Below are 18862 nucleotides of genomic sequence, written 5' to 3' on the forward strand. Positions count from 1 at the left end.
CTTGGATCTCACATTGCTGTGGCTGTGGCATTGGCAGGCAGCTGTGGCTCCAGTTTGATCCCTAGCCTGGGAATTTCCATGTGCCTCGGGTGTGGTCCTAAAAAGCAAAAACAAAAACAAAACCAAAACAAAACAACAAAAAACAAAAAATCTCCCCTAAAAGCAAAAACTATACAAGACTTTAACCTAATCAGTAGAATTGGCAGCTCTAGTAAGCTCTTGGGGTTTCTTTGATTGACAGCTTGCCTCTGAATAGGCACGGCTTAGAAGCAGAGTGACTAGCCTTTTAAGGCATGCGATTCCTGTCTTGTATGTATTTGGGAATTGAATGCAAGAGATGAAGTGCCAGCCCATATAGTTCATTGATCTCAGCACTGATTAGAATGTCTGCATCTTAAAGTGGTCATAACTGGAACCTCTACAGAGAAGAGTCAGAAGGTAAGAGGCACTTGGAGTTCCCACTGTGGTGCAGTGGATTAAGAATCTGACTGTGGTGGCTCAGGTCACTGTGGAAGCACGGGTTTGATCCCTGGCCTGGTGCAGTGGATTAAAGGATCCAGCTTTGCTGCAGTTGCAGTGTAGGTCACAGCTATGGCTTGGATTCAATCCCTGGCCTGGGAACTTCCATATGTCAGGGTATGGCCATTAGAAAAAAGCGAGAGACACTCAAAACACATCATATAAGGACTAGGTCAAGAAAATAAACATATTAAAGATTCAGGTGAAGGCTCATAATAACTCTTTTTGAATACCTACAGGGTTCTTCAGTTTGTTCTATGAAACTTCAGAGAGGTGGGCTGGGATCAGTGGAGAGACAGAAGTTCTTGGGGTATATAACAGCTCACCTTGAGGTGGTCGAAAAATGGAGGCAACGTGATCCCTCCCAGTATAAACATTAAGCAGACCAGGCCAGGACCTCAAAAGTACCTTCCAACTCCAAGTCACTTCAGTTTTTAAAATTCTTCTATTTTTCCCTCGGGTCTCCGGAAGATGGGTCTTACACAGAGCAAAATAGGAGATATTTGCCACTTGCTTTAAGCAACGTAAATGAGTAATAAATAAATGTTAAAAGGGCAACTACTTCCTGTATTATTGTCTCAGACTTGTCGCCATATTCTCTTTTTGCCTGGATCTTTAGAAGCCTATCCTAGAATGGTATTCACTGAAAATCAGTAATAACCTCTGTCTATGCTGACATCCTAGGTTTCCTATCTCTATCAGTCTTTGCTAGAAGCATCGAAGGTGGCAGTGGGATGGGAGTGAGGGTAATCATGGTAGAGAAAGCAGGGGATGGTTGGGAGTGAGAACATACGCAAATGTATATATGCTGCAGTTCACATGTACAGACCGTCTCACTGGCAGTTCAGAGATGCAATATCTAAAATCTTGCTCCCTTTTAGCAAAAATTTGGGGATTTTTAATATCTACTTGCTCACACTTCTTATCAAAGCACTGTCTCAAAGGTTAAATTCCCCATTCTAACTCATTTTCCCTCTTTCCCTTTCTCTCCTTTCCTTTTTCAAACAATTTACTCTATAAGCTGTTAGATGGAGTCCAGGGAAGGCAGGCATCTGTGCTGGTGTTGGGAAAGCTGTGGTGGGGTGAGGTGGTGTCTCTCAGTGGAACAGCCCAGCACAAGGTACTTAAGGACGAGGGAGGTGAGGAGGGTGTTCATGCAGGGGTGTGGGTGATGGCAGCCCAGGGAAGGGAGTTGGAGCCTAAGAAGAGGGCATCTGCGTGAGCTTTAAGACAGCAGGGCACCCAGTAGGTTTGTTACATACAGGAGGATCCATTAATTCAGTAAATGCTATACAGGTAATGGGAGCGAGGTTTCTCAAAGTCAGAGAATGGCACTGTACGTTAGGAAAAAGGAAAAATCTACGTGTGGAATTGGGATTGGAGATGTTCATGTGAATTCATGGTTTTCAATGTATATAGATAGAGAAATAGGCATAGTCGTTACATATTATGTGTGTGTATAAGCATATACGAGTGTATGTATGTGTATGACTGTATACACATCTACATCTAGCGTTATCCGATGAAGGGGTCCTGGAGCTGTGGCACCCCAATAGTAGTAAACACAACTAGTCCCTACATATTGGTTTCTAAATACCATTCTCTCCTCAAAGGGACCAGGCCTCCTTGAGGAAATGACTGATTCCTAGAATGAGGAAGGAAAAGTTCAAGATAAGCCTGGAATATCTTGTTTACAAAGAGAGTAGGGAATTGTTTAAGAATAATGGAGACTGCCCAAAAGACACAATAATCATCTTGAAGGGGCCCTGATGGCCAAATTTGAGCACTTTGAGTATCAAAATAAATAATGATAGTTGCACAATATAACAGAATAAAATAAGATTCCATTAGTCCATGCACGTGTAAATTAAAAAATAGTTTAATGTCAATTGAGATATTGATATAGTCTCAAAGTACTTCCTTTAATGAAATATGTATTAATTACAAAGGGAAAAGGAGTAATGCAAGAGTTGAGAAAACCAAAAAGAAAAAAGCTTCACAAGAGTTTTGAGGGAGGGGCTGGGAACCTGAAATCCTATATAAATGGGGAATAAAAAGTTTTGGACAACTGATATTACCATGATTATACTTATACTCACAAGCTGGTGAGGAATGTGGGTATTCAGATTAAAAGCACATGATCTCATTTACGTTCATCCTCACAACAACGGTAAAATAAACCATCGTCCTGGTCTCTGGGACTTTATTTCGCACCTGCTATGTTCAAAGCTGCCTGCATTCCATTTCCCCGTTGTGTTTTGGTGTCCCAGTGATTATATAAGTGTGGGCTCTATCTTGTGTTCATGCACAGATTCTGCCTCATGAGAAAGTATTCTTAGTCCTCTGCTAAGTGGCTGATTCCACTCCCTCTAGCTATGAGGTTGCTGAGATCAAAGAAAACTGCTTCCCAGGGAAGGTTTTTTATTTGTATGAAATTAGCCAGATAGGGTACTACTCAATAAGGGATGATTCTTGAATCCATGCCCAAGGCTCATTAATTCCCAGTTACACCTTGTTACAGTTCTTCCCTTGGGAATGTAGAATGGAAGTTGGGACAGCCAATCTAGCACAGCTTATGTGGCCCAGCCACTAGTAATATAAAGCAAGAACCTCCCTAGTGCTCCGTAGTGCGCATGAACTTAACTTCCTTTCAGTTTAAAAGAGGCTAATGTTGTTCTATAACCAAGGTCTAGAAGGCCTATCGGAAGAAAGGCTTGCCTTTCCCTGTAACTGAAGCTCACAGAGTATCCCATCTACAGAGGTTTCTGCTGTCCACATAGACACATTGTGTGTAGCTAAAGTTAGACGGGCTTCAACAGTTCAAACCCTGAGGCTATCTGCACCTAGTAGAGGCCTATAACTTTGCTGGGTCCAGAGAGGTCAGAGTTTGTTTGCCAGCCTCTCTGTGAACTGCCTCTCATCTCTATCAAGACATCCTGCCAGTGCTAAGACCTGTGGACTCCAGTGTCTTTGATGAGGCCCAAGGGGCCTCCAGTTGCCATTTCACTGAAACCAGATCAAGTTCTTGCTGTGGATTTAGCCATCTTAACTTACAAAAGTCTTAACCCACAAAAGCCAAAACACTAAACTTAGAAGCCTCTTGTGCCAGTAGCAGCAGTTAAAAGGCAGCTCCCCAAGTCTAAAAATCCCCATGCATGCAGTTAGCTCCCAAGAGAGAGGAAAAAGGGACTGGCCTTGCATGCCCACCTTCTCCCTCTAAATTCATCAGTAAGTAAGAAAGTAGACAGGTCAGAAGTGTTAAAACTACTGGAGCTCCTTCTTGGAGAAGGAAATATCAGGGGTGGTGAAGAAATGACTCCTTTAACAGATACTGCTGCTACCAGAAAAGTAGTTTAAATACCTGGCTAACATCCATAATCTCCTGAGGAGTGTTTAAAAAATACTGACTCCTAGGCCTCATAGTGGAAATGGGAAATCTTAATACTACTGCAGCTTTGAATTAGTTTCCTGTGGCTGCTGTAATAAATTGTTATAGGGAGTTTCCGTCATGGTTCAGTGGTTAATGAACCCAACTAGTATCCTTGAGGACCTGGGTTCTATCCCTGGCCTTGCTCAGTGGGTTAAGGATCTGGTGTTGCTGTGAACTGTGGTGTAGGTCACAGACACAGCTTGGATCCCCTATAGCTCCCATTCGACCCTTGGCCCCAGGAACTTCCATATGCCTTGGATGAAGCCCTAAAATGACCAAAAAAAAAAAAAAAAAAAAAAAAATTGTTACCAACTTGTTTGATTAAAACAATTGCAATTTATTTTTTAATTTATTTTCATTTATTCATTTTTAAATTTCTTTTCTTAAAAAAGTATAAACTTGGCAGGACTGTGACAATCTCCCCTTCATATTTATCATATTTTAAGCTAATTTTTATATAGTAATAACAATTTAAAAATAAAAATTTTAAACAATTTAAAAATAAAAATTTTAAACAATTTAAAAATAATAAAGGAAAAAGTGAATGGTCTTCTTTGCACACCATCCACTTCTATTATTGACTTATATGTATATTATATATACATATATAAGATATGTGTGTGTGTATATATGTCATTCTTTTTTACCTCGCTCCTTAAAATTTATTGCCTTAAAGTTTTGGAGCCCAGAAACCTAAAGCCAATTTCATTGGGCTAAAATCAAAATGTTAGTAGGGCCATGCTCCTCTAGATACTCTAAGGGCGAATCTGTTCTTGCCTCTTGCAGTGTCTGGTGGCTACTGACGTTCCTTGGCTTATGCAGCATCATTCCAATGTGCCTCCATGGTTATAGTGACTTTTCCTCTTCTGTCTGTGTCAAATTTTCCTTGTCCTCTGTCTTATAAAGACAATTATGATTGGATTTAGTGCTTACAATGATAATCCAGGATCATGTCTTCATCTCAAAATTCTTAATTTAATTGCATCTATAAAAATTCTTTTTCTAAGTAAGGTAACATTTATAGGTTCCAGGGATTAGTAGGTGGACCTATCTTTGGGAAGTGATTTTTCAGCCTTCATAGTCATACACAGACATAGGATGCGAGCATTTATCAACACTTTCTTTTATTATGTGTCCTCGACAGTTGGACTAATTATCTTCTCTTCTTTCCCTTCTTCCCTCTTCCACTACTTTATATTTATTTGTTGCAGTTATCTTTACAAATGAATCTACTACCTTTAGGACAGATGAGTTCCTGCTGTATCGCACAGGGAACTATATCCAATCACTTGTGATAGAACATGACAGAAGATAATATGAGAAAAAGAGTGTATATATGTATGTGTTTATGTGTGTGTAGAACTGGGTTACTTTGCTGTACAGCAGAAATTGACAGAACATTTGTAAATCAACTATAATAAAAATAAAATAATAAAAGTAATAGATAATGTGAGCATACTGTCCAGAAAATAGGACAAAATATGAAGAGGTAAGAAATTGGAGAAAAAGATAAAGTTGGAAATCAAACCAGAACAACCAACATCCAACCAAGAAGAGTTCCAGAAAGACAGAACTGAGAAAACAGGAAGAAATTATTAAAGAAATAATGTATGAATTTTTCCCTCCTTGGAAAGCAGAAAATATCTAGACTGAAAGTTGTGTAACTCACCAGTTACACATATCAACAAAAGCAAAAAGGCTTGTATCAAGGTATATTACCTTCAAATTCAGAGAAAAGAGAAAAACCTATCACAATGAAAGCACAGAAATTGAAATGGCTAGATACTGGACCCTAAAAGATGGTAGAGAAATGTCTTCAAAATTCTAAGGGAAATGACTTTAGCTTAGGTTTGTATACCCAACCAATCTCTCAATCAAGATATAAATCAAAAATTCAAAAAAAAAATTTCCACGTATCTTTTCTCAGGTAGTCATTGGAAAATATGGTTTAGCAAATTGCTAGGGTAAAACAAGAAAGAAAAAGACATGGTATCCAGGAATCAAGGGAGCCAGAATGGAAGAGAAATGAAGGGAAGTTTCAGGATAAACAACTGAACTTTAAGGCTAGAGGTCTACCATGTCAGGATGAACAGCTTCATCCTCAGGGAGGAAAAACAGAACTAATTAAATGGTTAGATAGTATTTGAGTTGTTTAGTTATTGATAGGTACGCATCAAATCGGCGGGAACATTTGAAAAAATTTGGAATGGGCACACACAGAACTAAGCAATGAAAAACAAAGCAATAACTAACTTTTAGAAAAAAAACCTCTTAAGGAAGAATGAAAGGTTTAGGTAAATGGAAATTTAGCCATAGTACATTATTTGACTTAGAATTAAACAATATTTACATAATAAAAACATAAACTATTGACTTAATTTAAAAAACTGATATGAGTAAAGAGGAAGTTTAAGAGAGGAAAAGGGATAGAGGGTTGGGAAATAAACCCTATCTTAACAGAAGTCAGTAGATAATGTATAAAACATATAAACCAAGAGGTAAATGCATAAGCATATTATTTAGAGAAGTAAATTTGAATACCAGAAGACAATTAAATATGTAGTAGTGGCTGCCTCTGTGTTGTCAGACTGAGGCAGAGCAGAAGATAGCTTTAAGTCTTTTAATACTAACTGATGTAATTCTCTCTCTCTCTCTCTCTCTTGGCTTTTTATGGCTGCACTTGTGGCACATGGAAGTTCCCAGGGTAGGAACTGAATCATAGCTGTAGCTGCCGGCCACAGCACAGCAACACTGGATCCAAGCTGTGTCTACAACCTACACCACAGCTCAGGACAATGCCAGATTCTTAACCCACTGAGCGAGGCCAAGGATCAAACTTGATACTAGTTGGGTTAGTTAACTGCTGAGCCATGGTGGGAACTCCTAATTGATGTAATTCTTTTTTTTTTTTTTTTTTTGTCTTTTTGCTATTTCTTTGGTCTGCTCCCACGGCATATGGAGGTTCCCAGGCTAGGGGTCGAATTGGAGCTGTAGCCACTGGCCTACGCCAGAGCCACAGCAACGCAGGATCCGAGCTGCGTCTGCAACCTACACCACAGCTCACGGCAACGCCGGATTGTTAACCCACTGAGTAAGGACAGGGACCGAACCCACAACCTCATGGTTCCTAGTCGGATTCGTTAACCACTGCGCCACGACGGGAACTCCTAATTGATGTAATTCTTAAGGAAAATTGTAAATGGATTTGCATCATGTACACTGTTAACTTAGAAGCCCCCCAGCTTCAGCTCTCTTATTCCTCTTTCCCTTTCCCCCAATCGCATTTAAACAGGACCTCCCCCTTGCCGTTGGTAAAGGGACTCTCACCTGAAAAGTCGAGAGGTAAAAATAGTTTATTCTTTGCTTTTGCGCCTCCGCATCTTTAGGTTTTGACAATTTAAGGATTATTCCAAAGTAATTTTGATTCAACTTGAGTTTTGCATTAACCATTAATTTTATAACCTAACCCAAATCATGTCATAAACTGTTGAAACACAAGATAATAAATATTCATCATTGTAATAATAGTTAAATATTATTGGAGGTTTGTCATGTGCCAGGCCCTATTCTAGGCATTTAACACATTCCCATCATTATTCTTCATAAAAATCTAAATTAGCACTATCACTACCTTCATGTTTAGTGGAAACTAAGGTCCAGTTTTGTCACTGGGATGTGGGTGGGAAGATTCCCTTCTCTCTTTTGCTGTTAGCAAGTAATCTGAGAACAGGCACTTGATGAACTTGAAAAGGTTGGGATGTCGTGGGTCTCATCCATGTACACATTGTACGAGTCTGATTCACGATCACCACTGTTCACGAAACCCTGTTCTACCTCCTCGGGGGCGGGCAGCTGCAGATCAGGAGCCAAGGTGCAGAGAGGGGGCTCCCTATAAGAACAGGAGGTGGACTTGAGGTCTAATACAGCCCCCCCCGACCTGAAACCCCAGTGCCAGGCATTTGTTCCCCTTCTGTACTTATGAAGACATAACTAATTTCTCACCAAACTCTTTCTGAGTCTAAATTGTAGCTTCATGACTTTTTTTCCCCTTCCACACTGCAGCACTCCTTTCAACAGCTGCCCATCGTACAGAGCTGTCTCTCCAGGTGAAATATATTTGCCTTCTTTTAGACCCTTATTAAATGTTAGGTCTAAACATTAGCATTCCAGTATGGTTTGGTTTCTTCCAACTTTCAGATAACTATACAGATTACAAAGTGCTCTCATGTAATTTTTTTTTTTTTTATCGGCATAACAACCCTCTGAGCTCTCATGTACTAAGTATTTATTACATGCCGGGCAGTCTAAAATATACTAACTTTGTCCTTGTAGGTAGGTACTGTGATTCCCATTTCACCAATGGGAAAACAGCCTCAGAGACTTGAAATGGCTTGGAAAAGCCCATTGGTAAATAGTAGCATAACTAGAAGTAGAACTTGGACCTCTTTCAAAGCAAGTTCTCAGTTTCTTTCAAACACTGTAGCCACCTCAAGTTTCCAAACATTAGAGTAAATCCAGTCCTTTGGCCAGATGCCTGATGGAGTGTTGCTGCTGATCAGTAGGAGTGTTGCTCCTCCCCACACTTCTACCCTCTGTGTGTGTGTGTGTGTGTGTGTGTCTGTGTTTACACACGTGCATGCAACATCCACTTATTTTAGGCCCTTGAAACCTTACTAGGTCTCCTATTTGGCCAAACACAGAGTTTAATAGTGTTACAAACACAATCATTTTTCTTAAGACCCAGTTCTCTACCTCTTAGAAAGACCTGTATGTATAACTGGAAAATAAATTCCCAGCTCTGCTCTTAAACTGTGCAATGATTCTGCTGATGGCAGCTGAGTATAACTAAAGGGTACAGAGATGCCTAACCTGATATTAACAAAGATTCAAGGAGAATAAAAGTGCAGACAGCCTTTCTTCAATTTTTGAACTCAGTCTTTGCTATATTGTATCTAACCTTTTGGATCTTGCTGGAAAGGTATGTTTTAAAATGTAAACATAGTTATTATATTTAATTTTCTGTCTCTCTCACCTCTGCTCTTCTAGTCAAAGTTAGATTTGCAGGCACTTCCTTCTATTGAAATTTTAATATCCAATTCCTTTTTTCTTTCTTCTTATTTTATGCAAGTAGAATCTATCACAATATATTACAGCTGTGGGGTTTTTTGCCTTGAAAAAATGTTTAAGATATGCACTTAAATATTAGAGGCAGTTATCTTGGGGGCAGAGGGAGGTTATGTATAACTGTGGTCCCTTTTCCATTGTTCTTTTCAGACTGTGCTTTTTAAAATGGTGATAATATCTCCATAGAAACATACATGTGTCAGGTTATACCTGAATCTATAATATTTTTATGTCAAGCAAACACAGACGTATGATGAAATAGAAAGCAAAATTCAGATGAATTTTTAAGTGTTAACAGGTATGTTTAGAGGTATTTATATTTGCAAATCTGATTTTTATTACATCTACAACTACTTCTTTGCCAAAAGGGATTATTTCCTTAGGGCACTTTGGAGGAAAAAATTAGAGAAGCCCTAAATGTAAGAGAAGTGCTCAAGCAATATCTGATAGGAATGTTCTAAAGAGAATTTCTAGGAGCTCCCATTGTGGCTCAGTGGGTTAAGGACCTGATATTTTCCCTATGAAGATTCAGGTTCAATCCCTGGCCTTACAGTGGGTTAAGGATCTGGCATTGCTGCAGGCTGTGGTACAGGTTGCAGATGAGGCTTGTATCTGGTGTTGCTGTGGCTGTGGCATAGGCTGCAGCTGCAGCTCAGTTTCAACCCCTGGCCTGGGAACTTCCATATGCCACAGGTATGGCTGTCAAAAGGAAAAAAAAATTTAAAAAGTAAAGAGGATTTTTATATTCATAGGAGAAGGGTTGATGATCTCTGGGGTCCCTACATTTAAGGTCTTCTAAATAAATGCCTTTAAGAAGGCAGGCAGTGCCTGAAAAGAGGAAGGAAGAGTCTTAGATTTCCAGTTTTGAGATCTACCGCAAGGAATATCGTTTATGTTAACTAGCATTTACTTATACAGCAACTTTCTTTTCTTCTGTACAAGATCTGGTCATAAACTAAATGATGCTTTTCAAGGGCAAAATACCCCTTCTCCAGTTGCTACAGAAAGTTCATCATGTTTTCCCACATGTCCGAGATTGATTCTCTAGTTGATGATTATGAAGTTCCCACCTTATACTTAAGTTTCAGATTCTTAGCTCAAATTTATTTGGTTTTCTGGCCATGACCCTTCTTCTTATACCCCTATAATACGATAAATCAAAAGTGGTTGTGTTGGTGGATTCCCCATGTCCACCCCTAGATTCTGCAATTTTCTAGGAGAATGGACAAGGCCTCAGCATTTAGTGGTCCTCATGGCTATGATTTATTAGAGTGAAATGGTACAGAGAAAAATCAGCAAAGGCAAAAGCGGAAGGAACGAGTCTGGGGGAATCCAGGTGCCAGTTTGCAAGAGTTCTTTCCCAGTGGAAACCCATAGGATATGCTTAAATCTCCTAGTAGCAAGTTGTGACAATATATGTCAACTGTTATCAACTAGAGAAGCTCACTAGAGACCTCAGTGCCTAGAGACATGACACCTCTGCCTGCCTCTGCCAGGCATGAACCCAAATTCCTTCTTGGAGGAAGCATGTGTTCTTTATAAACCAGATTGTTTGCATGAACATTTTAGGCACAGTGGTGTTAATAGTGGAAGCCATTCCAAAATCCAAGTTTCCAGAAGCTAGCTAGAGGCCAACTGTGCAAGCAGAGCTGTCTAAGGCGCTTTCAGGTCTGCTATGTAAATTCTTTTCTGCACAGTGGTCCTTTAACATTTTCTGAAAAAGAATTTTAACCTTGCTAGCAAAAGAATGAGCTTTGGGTTTTCTTTTGTAGTTTTTGGAGTGAGTACAATCACTCTCCAAAATTCCCTTGTTTTCTAAATCAGAAAGAACAGGAAGAATTACTGCAGGAGAATCAGTAGGAGGATTTATTTAAATCCTTCAAATGGGACTGAATAAGTAGAGACTTGTCCACAAGAGCATCACAGCTTGGCTCAGGTAAATAACCATAAATGAGATCCCTTACCACAGTCCAGCGTCTGCCTTAAGTATGTGTTGGAGCAGGAAAATATACACGTGCAAGAGCCACAGTAAGCACTTAAAGGCCTCCTCCTGGCTTACTGACAGGGGCTAACTGCTGATTTCAGGTTTAATACACAGTCATCACATTAAACAATGTTTACTTGCCAGGATCCTATTGTGTCTGGCTGGTGCAGCTCCTCGAGGTTTTTTGCCCTCCCCATCTGGGTGTCCCATCTAAGCACATTACCTCTCAGCCCCTTCAATTCCTTCCTGATGGCTCTGGGTCCCTTGTGTAGCTCCTAAGGTACCATCACTCCATTTCCTTCCTCCACTTCTTACTGCTGTCCCTTGGGAAAACCTAGCTGGAAAGTTGAATGGGTTGGACTAGATAAAAATCGCACATAGGCGACCAGTCCCCTCACCCTGCAACCTGGCCCTTGACAGTCAGAGAGCTTTATTATTATTTTTTCTTCTGTCCAACACAGCATTCCAGACAGCTATGACCAATTCCTCAAAATTGACTTATAAATTGAAGCCTACTTCTGCCTGGAATAAATAGCCTTTAAGGTCCTTTTTATTTATAAAATAATTTTTTAAACAAAATAAAATTTTAGTGTACTTGATTTTCGCCTATGTTGAGAGAAATTGTAAAATCAATAGTATTTATCTTTTAGGTGTATTATGAACATCCCCAAATTATTTTGTTAAGGAAAGTGAAATGCAAAATGCAGTAAAATAAAACCAGTACCCGACATTTCTCTAGCAAAGGGACAATGTGGATATGAATAAATATTTCAATTTATGGGAAAAATAACTTGGATTGTTTGCATTTGTGTACAGGAGATGTATTGATAATGTGTGAAAATCAAGTTAATTTCTGTCTCAAAAGTGACGTTCTTTGTGCAGGACCAGCACAAAACTTGGGAACATGCTCAAAATTCTCAGCATATGGAATTTTGTAATTTGCAGGTAGAGGCTGCACTTCACTTTCTCAGGTCTGAAGACAAGGCAATTTTAAATCTTTTGTTCTCAGAAAAAATAAAAATCTTTGAACTGTATCTTCACAGTATTATATGCTTATAATCAAGAGAAAACTTTGCCTCCCTGGAGAATAGCTCAGTTGAGGAAATTCTGTTTTTATGGGGAAGCACAGTTTCCTTTGAGAGGGTTGATTGGGTTGGGATATATTAACACTTCCTACTGGATTACTGAAAAGAGCTTATCATTATGGTCCTGTATTATTATAATTTGATTCTGGTATGAATACGGGTTATTAATTTGTACAAGGAATAATTAAAATATTGATTTATGAGGTACTCCATATTTGTCATAGTATTATTCCGTCAACTACTCATTTTATTTTTCCTATAACACCTTAAAGAGCTGTAGCATATGGCATTATTCATATGGAATAGATAAGAGAAAGTAATATTGAGTGAATTGCCAAATGTACCAAGGCTATTTTGGCAGTAGACTGAAGTCTATAATTGAGGTCCTCTATTCTTTTAACCACACATTTCTGGCTCTCTCTGTTTTTTTTTTTTCTTTTATAATTTTTTCCCTTCCTCTTTTAATTATGGTAAAAAACTCATAACAGTATTGTTAACTACAGGCACAATGCTGTGCAACAGATCAACTACTTTATTCTTGTAAAACTCATGTAAATCAAAGTGGACTAAGCAGCCTAACACAGTAGTATATTGATCGAGTGTTGTGAAATATTTGATATTTTTAGGTGAAAGATGGACATTTAAGAATTATATATTTAAAGAGTTCCTGTCATGGCTCTGCGGTAACAAACCCAACTAGTATCCATGAGGACATGGGTTTGACCCCTGGCCTTGCTCAGTGGGTTGAGGATCCGTTGTTGCTATGAGCTGTGGTATAGGTCCCAGATGTGGCTTGGATCTGGAGTTGCTGTGGCTGTGGTGTATGCTGGCACCTGCAGCTCCAATTCAACCCGTAGCCTGGGAACTTCCATATGCCGTGGGTGCGGCCCTTAAAAAAAAAAAAAAGATTTATATATTTATATTAATGTGAATTAGGATGGTTGACCAACACATCAATCTTATTTGTGAAAGTCAACCAAAAGTTACATTTATACTATATTTATTTCGAGAAAAAGAACCAAATTAGAGAATACTTAGTAAAGAATAGTGCATATATGGCAAAACTCTCATAAATGGTATGCAGTTGTTGGAAATTTGGAAAGTGATAGCATAGAGGAGAGAGACAGTTTGGGATTCAAATCCTTCTTTCAGCCCTTCTTGACCATCCATGTGAATTCGAGATACTTAGCCTCTTTGCACCTCAGTCCTCTTATCAGTTGAAGGAGGAAAATACTGCCTCCTTCTGGTGTTGTAAGGATGGGATGTAATATATGTCATGTTTCTAGCATCACAGTTGATATATAGCAGACACTTAATAATAATTAGAATTAGGGGAGTATCTGTCGTGGTTCAGTGGTTAACGAATCTGACTAGGAACCATGAGGTTGCAGGTTCGATCTCTGGCCTTGCTCAGTGGGTTAAGGATCTGGTGTTGCTGTGGCTGTGGCGTAGGCCGGCAGCTACAGGTCCGATTGGACCCCTGGCCTGGGAACCTCCATATGCTGTGGGTGCAGCCCTAGAAGAGACAAAAAGACACATATGCACACACACACACACACATAAAATAATAATTAGAATTAATTGAATGCTTCCTGCGTGTCAAGATTTTTCCAGAACTTTACGTATATTAACCCAGTCCTTAAACAAAACAACAACAAAACAAAACCTTGGGGGAAAGCACTATTTTTAGCACATTTTTGGCAAAAAAGAAAGGCCCATTGAGGTTAAGGCAATACATTCCCAAGTTGTACAGCCAAAAAGTGGTGGAAGGGAGATTTGAAACCAGGTAGTCCGGCTCCAGATCCAACGAGATGCTAGTACGATCTACCGTCATGCTCTGAAGTCTGTCATTCAGAGGCCTTTCTCCAGGGGCACTGGGTAGTCCCTGGTATTTGCTACAGGGACACCCAGAGGATTAAGATGGGACATATAGAGAAATAATTAAGGGACGTGCTGGTGACCTTGAATGGTAGGACGAGAGGCTGGAATTTATTTGATAGGCAACGGGGACCAATTAATGGGCATCAAAATGCTCCAGATCCACTTTGAGGCTCTAGGGACAAAAAAACGACAACAAACAAATGAATATGATATGGTCTAGTCCTCATTTTACTCTAATGAGAAACAGATGGTAAAAATCCACTGCAATAAAGTAGAATAGTTGCATGAGAGAAATCTATATGAAACTAGTAGAGACACATGGAACAGATGGTCAAGTCTACTCACAGAGGCAAGGACAGAAAAGGCTTCATAAATGACATGAAATAAATAGATCTTCAAGGGTCCATAGAAGGTTTTGAGCAGGTCATAGTCAGAACCATGCATTTTATCAAATAGTCTTTTGCGACAGCCCACGGAAATGAGGGCCTGACCCTGGGTGATGGTGTTAAGAATGGGGAAGGGTGTGTAGAGATGTGCTGAGGTAGGATTATGAGGGGGTGACAGTTACATGTGGGGGTCCAAGGACAGCAATGACCGGAACTCCTGTGACTGGGGTGCCATTATCAGGGACAGTTTATGGAAGAAAAGAATGAATTAATTCTAGTTTGAGGCATCTACAGGACACAGGAGTGTGGATAAAAGACTAAATGAGGGGATAATGTGTTTTGGCACCAGCTTTCTCTTCAGAGTGACTATTAAAAGTCATGTGACTGGTAAGGATAGAAAGGGGTCACTCCTGACTTCCCCATGAACCCGATTTAGTTTATTAGCCTCACTATTGTCACTGGATGCTCAAGAAATGTGGGAGATGAAATGTGATTTCTATATGGGAGGGGTGGGGACCATTGCAGTACTCAGCCCTGGGCTGGTTGGACAGAATCTCTCTTGTTCATTTGCATCTGGATTTGCTTTCTTGAGAAAAAGAGAAAGAGTGTTGTATTACCTATTGGATGAGCAACTTTGAGAAACTGGGTACTCGTTTAATTTTCATTTGGTAAATACTGTGCAAATGTGTATTACTAGGTAGTAAGCACAGTTATTGAGGTTGGGGATGATGTGGGGAACACACATTATGGGATTTACATTATGGGGCAGGAGATAGTAACCAAATAAGTATAGGAATGCCTTGGGGAAGAGAATCCAGGAAGGTGGGATGGCAAGTGCAAAGGCCCTGTGGCCTGAACAAACCCAGGTTAGCTGAGTGAGTGCCTTTGTGGAAAAATAAGAAATTGCTCTTCTGGACCATCACCCCATCCTCCCTTGAATTTTAGGAAAAGCCCCTGAATTTCTTAGTTACTAAGTGAAAAAATTCCTTTTTTTTATTTATCACACCTTGTTACTTGGTGTGGCTCTCGGTCTGATTTGTAACATCAAAGTCAGCCTTGGAGAAGCCTTAGAGCATTTTCTTCCTTGGAGCTCAAATGCTCTGGGAAGCAATTGCCATCTAGTGGCAAAATGAGGAAACACGCCTGGTAGATTGGGAAGGGGGATCGTTGGCTATGGAATTACTCTGAAAATTTGCATATTTGCCATTCTCACAAAAATCCAAGTAAGCTGAGCAAGCCCCACAGTAACCTCTATCACAATTATTATCCGACAGAAGATGTCATTTCTTTGACTTATATCAGCATTTTACAGGTTTCCACATTTAATCCTCACAGCAACTCGGCAAACTGGCCATTTTTCTTACCCTCGTTTTGACTAGGAAGATATCTAAAGATACCCTCATTTTTTCAGTGTATTAGATCTTTAAAGTGACAGAGTTCACATTTAACCCTGGTTTGTGTGAGGACAAACTTGAGCAACATAGCTTACCTGCAGATAGCTCTGAGTGAAGGAACTAGTTCTTAATTGGACACCGATAGGTCCAATTAGCTGACTGAAACCAAGCCCAATATTCTCATTATGAAGGAAGTGCTCAGAATGAGGGTTAATAGGGAGAAATCACCACAGGTAAATGTCAGCTCAGCATAAAGAACTTTCTACCAATTAGACTTGTCCTTAAGGAACAGGACACCTTAGCTAGCAGATACTGTTGGGATCCCTACTAGGTGCTGGCAGAATATTGCTGTGTTTTGTTTGGTCCAGGCCATGTTTTGTGAACCTTTGAATTTGGGTGCTTTGTCATGGAGTTTTTATCAGTTTGTCACAGTCTCAACCATTTCTTAAATACTACACATGGCCCAATTCACACATCTACCTTACCTGCCTTGTCCACTAGGCGTTTGGATTACTGACCATTGAGTCATTTACAGGTGTTTTAAGAGAGATCCTATTATATAGCTGATGGGCTTAACAATATTTGAAAACAAATTTATCAATTTTTTTAGTAGAAGGTTTAATACAAACAATTTAGTTCCAGATTACCATAAGCATTTTTTTTTTTTTTTTGGTGCACAATAGGTAAAAATGTGAGAAAGAAAAAGAATAATAACAAGTACTGACATCTATTGAGTACATACTGTTAGTGGCCATAAACTCTGATTCTCCAATTTTTGTCCAGTTAGGGTCTGCAATTATTAAAAGAGCCCCCTTTCACCTTTCAGCGTGAATCTTACCCCCATCTGTCGCCCGCCCAGGGGCAGCCTCTGCTATTAGTTTCTTCATGATCACTTAGGAAATTTCTATGGATATATAAGCCCATGTACATGCCTATACAGCCCTTCCAAGAGAAAAAAATAAATTGGAGCATATTGTGTTTTACATCACTCTTGACTTTGCTTCTTTTTCCCTTAGTATCTCTTAGACTTCTTTTTACAATACACAAATAAAATGTTAAAAGTTAAATTTCACATGAATATCTGTTTTTTTAAACCTTTTATTTAAAAATAATTATAGATTCAGAAAATGAATGTAGATTATAGATTCACTTCATACTGTATAGAGTATAGAGAGGACCATGTACCTTTTACTCCATTTCCCCCAGTGCTTACGTCTTACACAATTATAGTACAATATCGAAGCCAGGGAACTGACATTTGTACATTGTGTGAATATTGTTCTGTCATTTTATTATGTGTGGACACTCGTGTAGCCGTCACCTCTTGTGCTACCCTTTTATGATTACACCTGCTTCTTTTGCCTTCACCGTCCCATCCATAACCCTGGCAACCACTAATCTGTTCTCCACCTCTATGATTTTGTCATTTAGACTGTTATATAAATGGAATCTTATAGCGTGTGACTTCTGCCTCTCTCCCCTCCCTTCTTCCCACCTGAACCACTAGTTTAGTCTCTATATCTGTGAGCCTGTTTCTTTTTTCTTTTTTATTATATTCATCAGTTTATTGTATTTTTTAGATTCTACATGTAAGTGATATCATACAGTATTTATCTTTCTCTAACTTACTTTACTTAGCATAATATCCTCCAAGTCCATCCATGTTTTTGCAAATGGCAAAATTTAATTCTTTGTTATGGCTGAATAGTATTCCATTATGTGTATGTACCATATCTTCCTTATCCATTCATCTGTTGCTTCCATATCCCAGGTTGCTTCCATATCTTGGAAACTAAATAATGCTGCTCTAAACATTGGGGTGTGTGGATCTTTTCGAATTAGTGTTTTTGTTTTTGTTTTGACATATACATAGGAATGGAATTGTTGGGTCATATGATAGTTCTATCTTTATTTTTTTAACGAGCTCCATACTGTTCTTCACAGTGGCTGCACCAATTTACACTCCCACCAGCAATGTGGAAGTGTTTCTTTCTCTCCACACCCTTGCCAAAATTGTTTCTGTTCTTTTTGATGTTAGTCATTCCAACAGATGTGGGGCGATATCTCATTATGGTTTTAATTTGCCTTTCTCTGATAGTGATGCTGAGCATCTTTTCACTGCCATCTGCTTGTCCTCTTTGGAAAAATGTCTATTCAGGCCTTCTGTCCACTTTTTAATTGGGTTGTTTGTTTTTTTGATGTTGAGTTGTATGAGTTGTTTATATATTTTAGATATTAACCCTTTATTGTTCATGTCATTAGCAATTTTTTTTCCCATTCAGGATGTTGTCTTTTTATTTATCAAGTTTCCTTTGCTATGCAAAAGCTTTTAAGTTTAATTAGGTCCCATTTGTTTATATTTGCTTTTATTTCCTTTGCTTTAGGAGGCAGATGCAAAAATATTGCTGCAATTTATGTCAAAGAGTGTTCTGCCGATATTTTCCTCTAGGAGTTTTATGATGTCTAGTCTTTTAGGTCTTTGATCCATCTTGAGTTTATTTTTGTATATGGTGTTAGGGAATGTTTTAATTGCATTCTTTTACATGCAGCTGTCCAGTTTTCCTAGCACCACTTGTTGAAGAGATTGTCCTCATTGTATGTTATTGCCTCCTTTGTTGTAGATTCATTGACCATAAGCATGTGGATTTACTTCTGGGCTCTCTATCTTGTTCCATTGATCTGGTTCTGAGGCCAGAGGGCAGAGCTGGGTTCTGGGTTGGGTGGTCGTGGGGCCAGGAGTCGTGGGTCTAGTGCTGACTTGATGGTGGATGGGGCTGGTTTCTGACATGTCTAGCTGTGGGGTCCAGGGTGTTCCAATGTTGCCGTTGGCCTGCTGGTGAGTGGGGCATGATCCTGGGGTGGCATACTGAGGATGCAAGGTGTCTGGAAGCTGGTGCCACACTGCTGTTAGGTGGAGACATTTCTTGGGGCCTCTGGATGTGGGGCCTCTGGATGTAGGGCCCTGGAAGTTCTGGAGTTGGTATTGACCTGATGATGGGCAGAGCTGATTCCTTGCATGGCTGGTTGTGGGGTGTCCAGGGTGTCCTGGATGTGGCTTG

The sequence above is a fragment of the Sus scrofa genome, chromosome 9 (assembly GCF_000003025.6).
Source record: "Sus scrofa isolate TJ Tabasco breed Duroc chromosome 9, Sscrofa11.1, whole genome shotgun sequence".
NCBI classification, from domain to species: Eukaryota; Metazoa; Chordata; class Mammalia; order Artiodactyla; family Suidae; genus Sus; species Sus scrofa.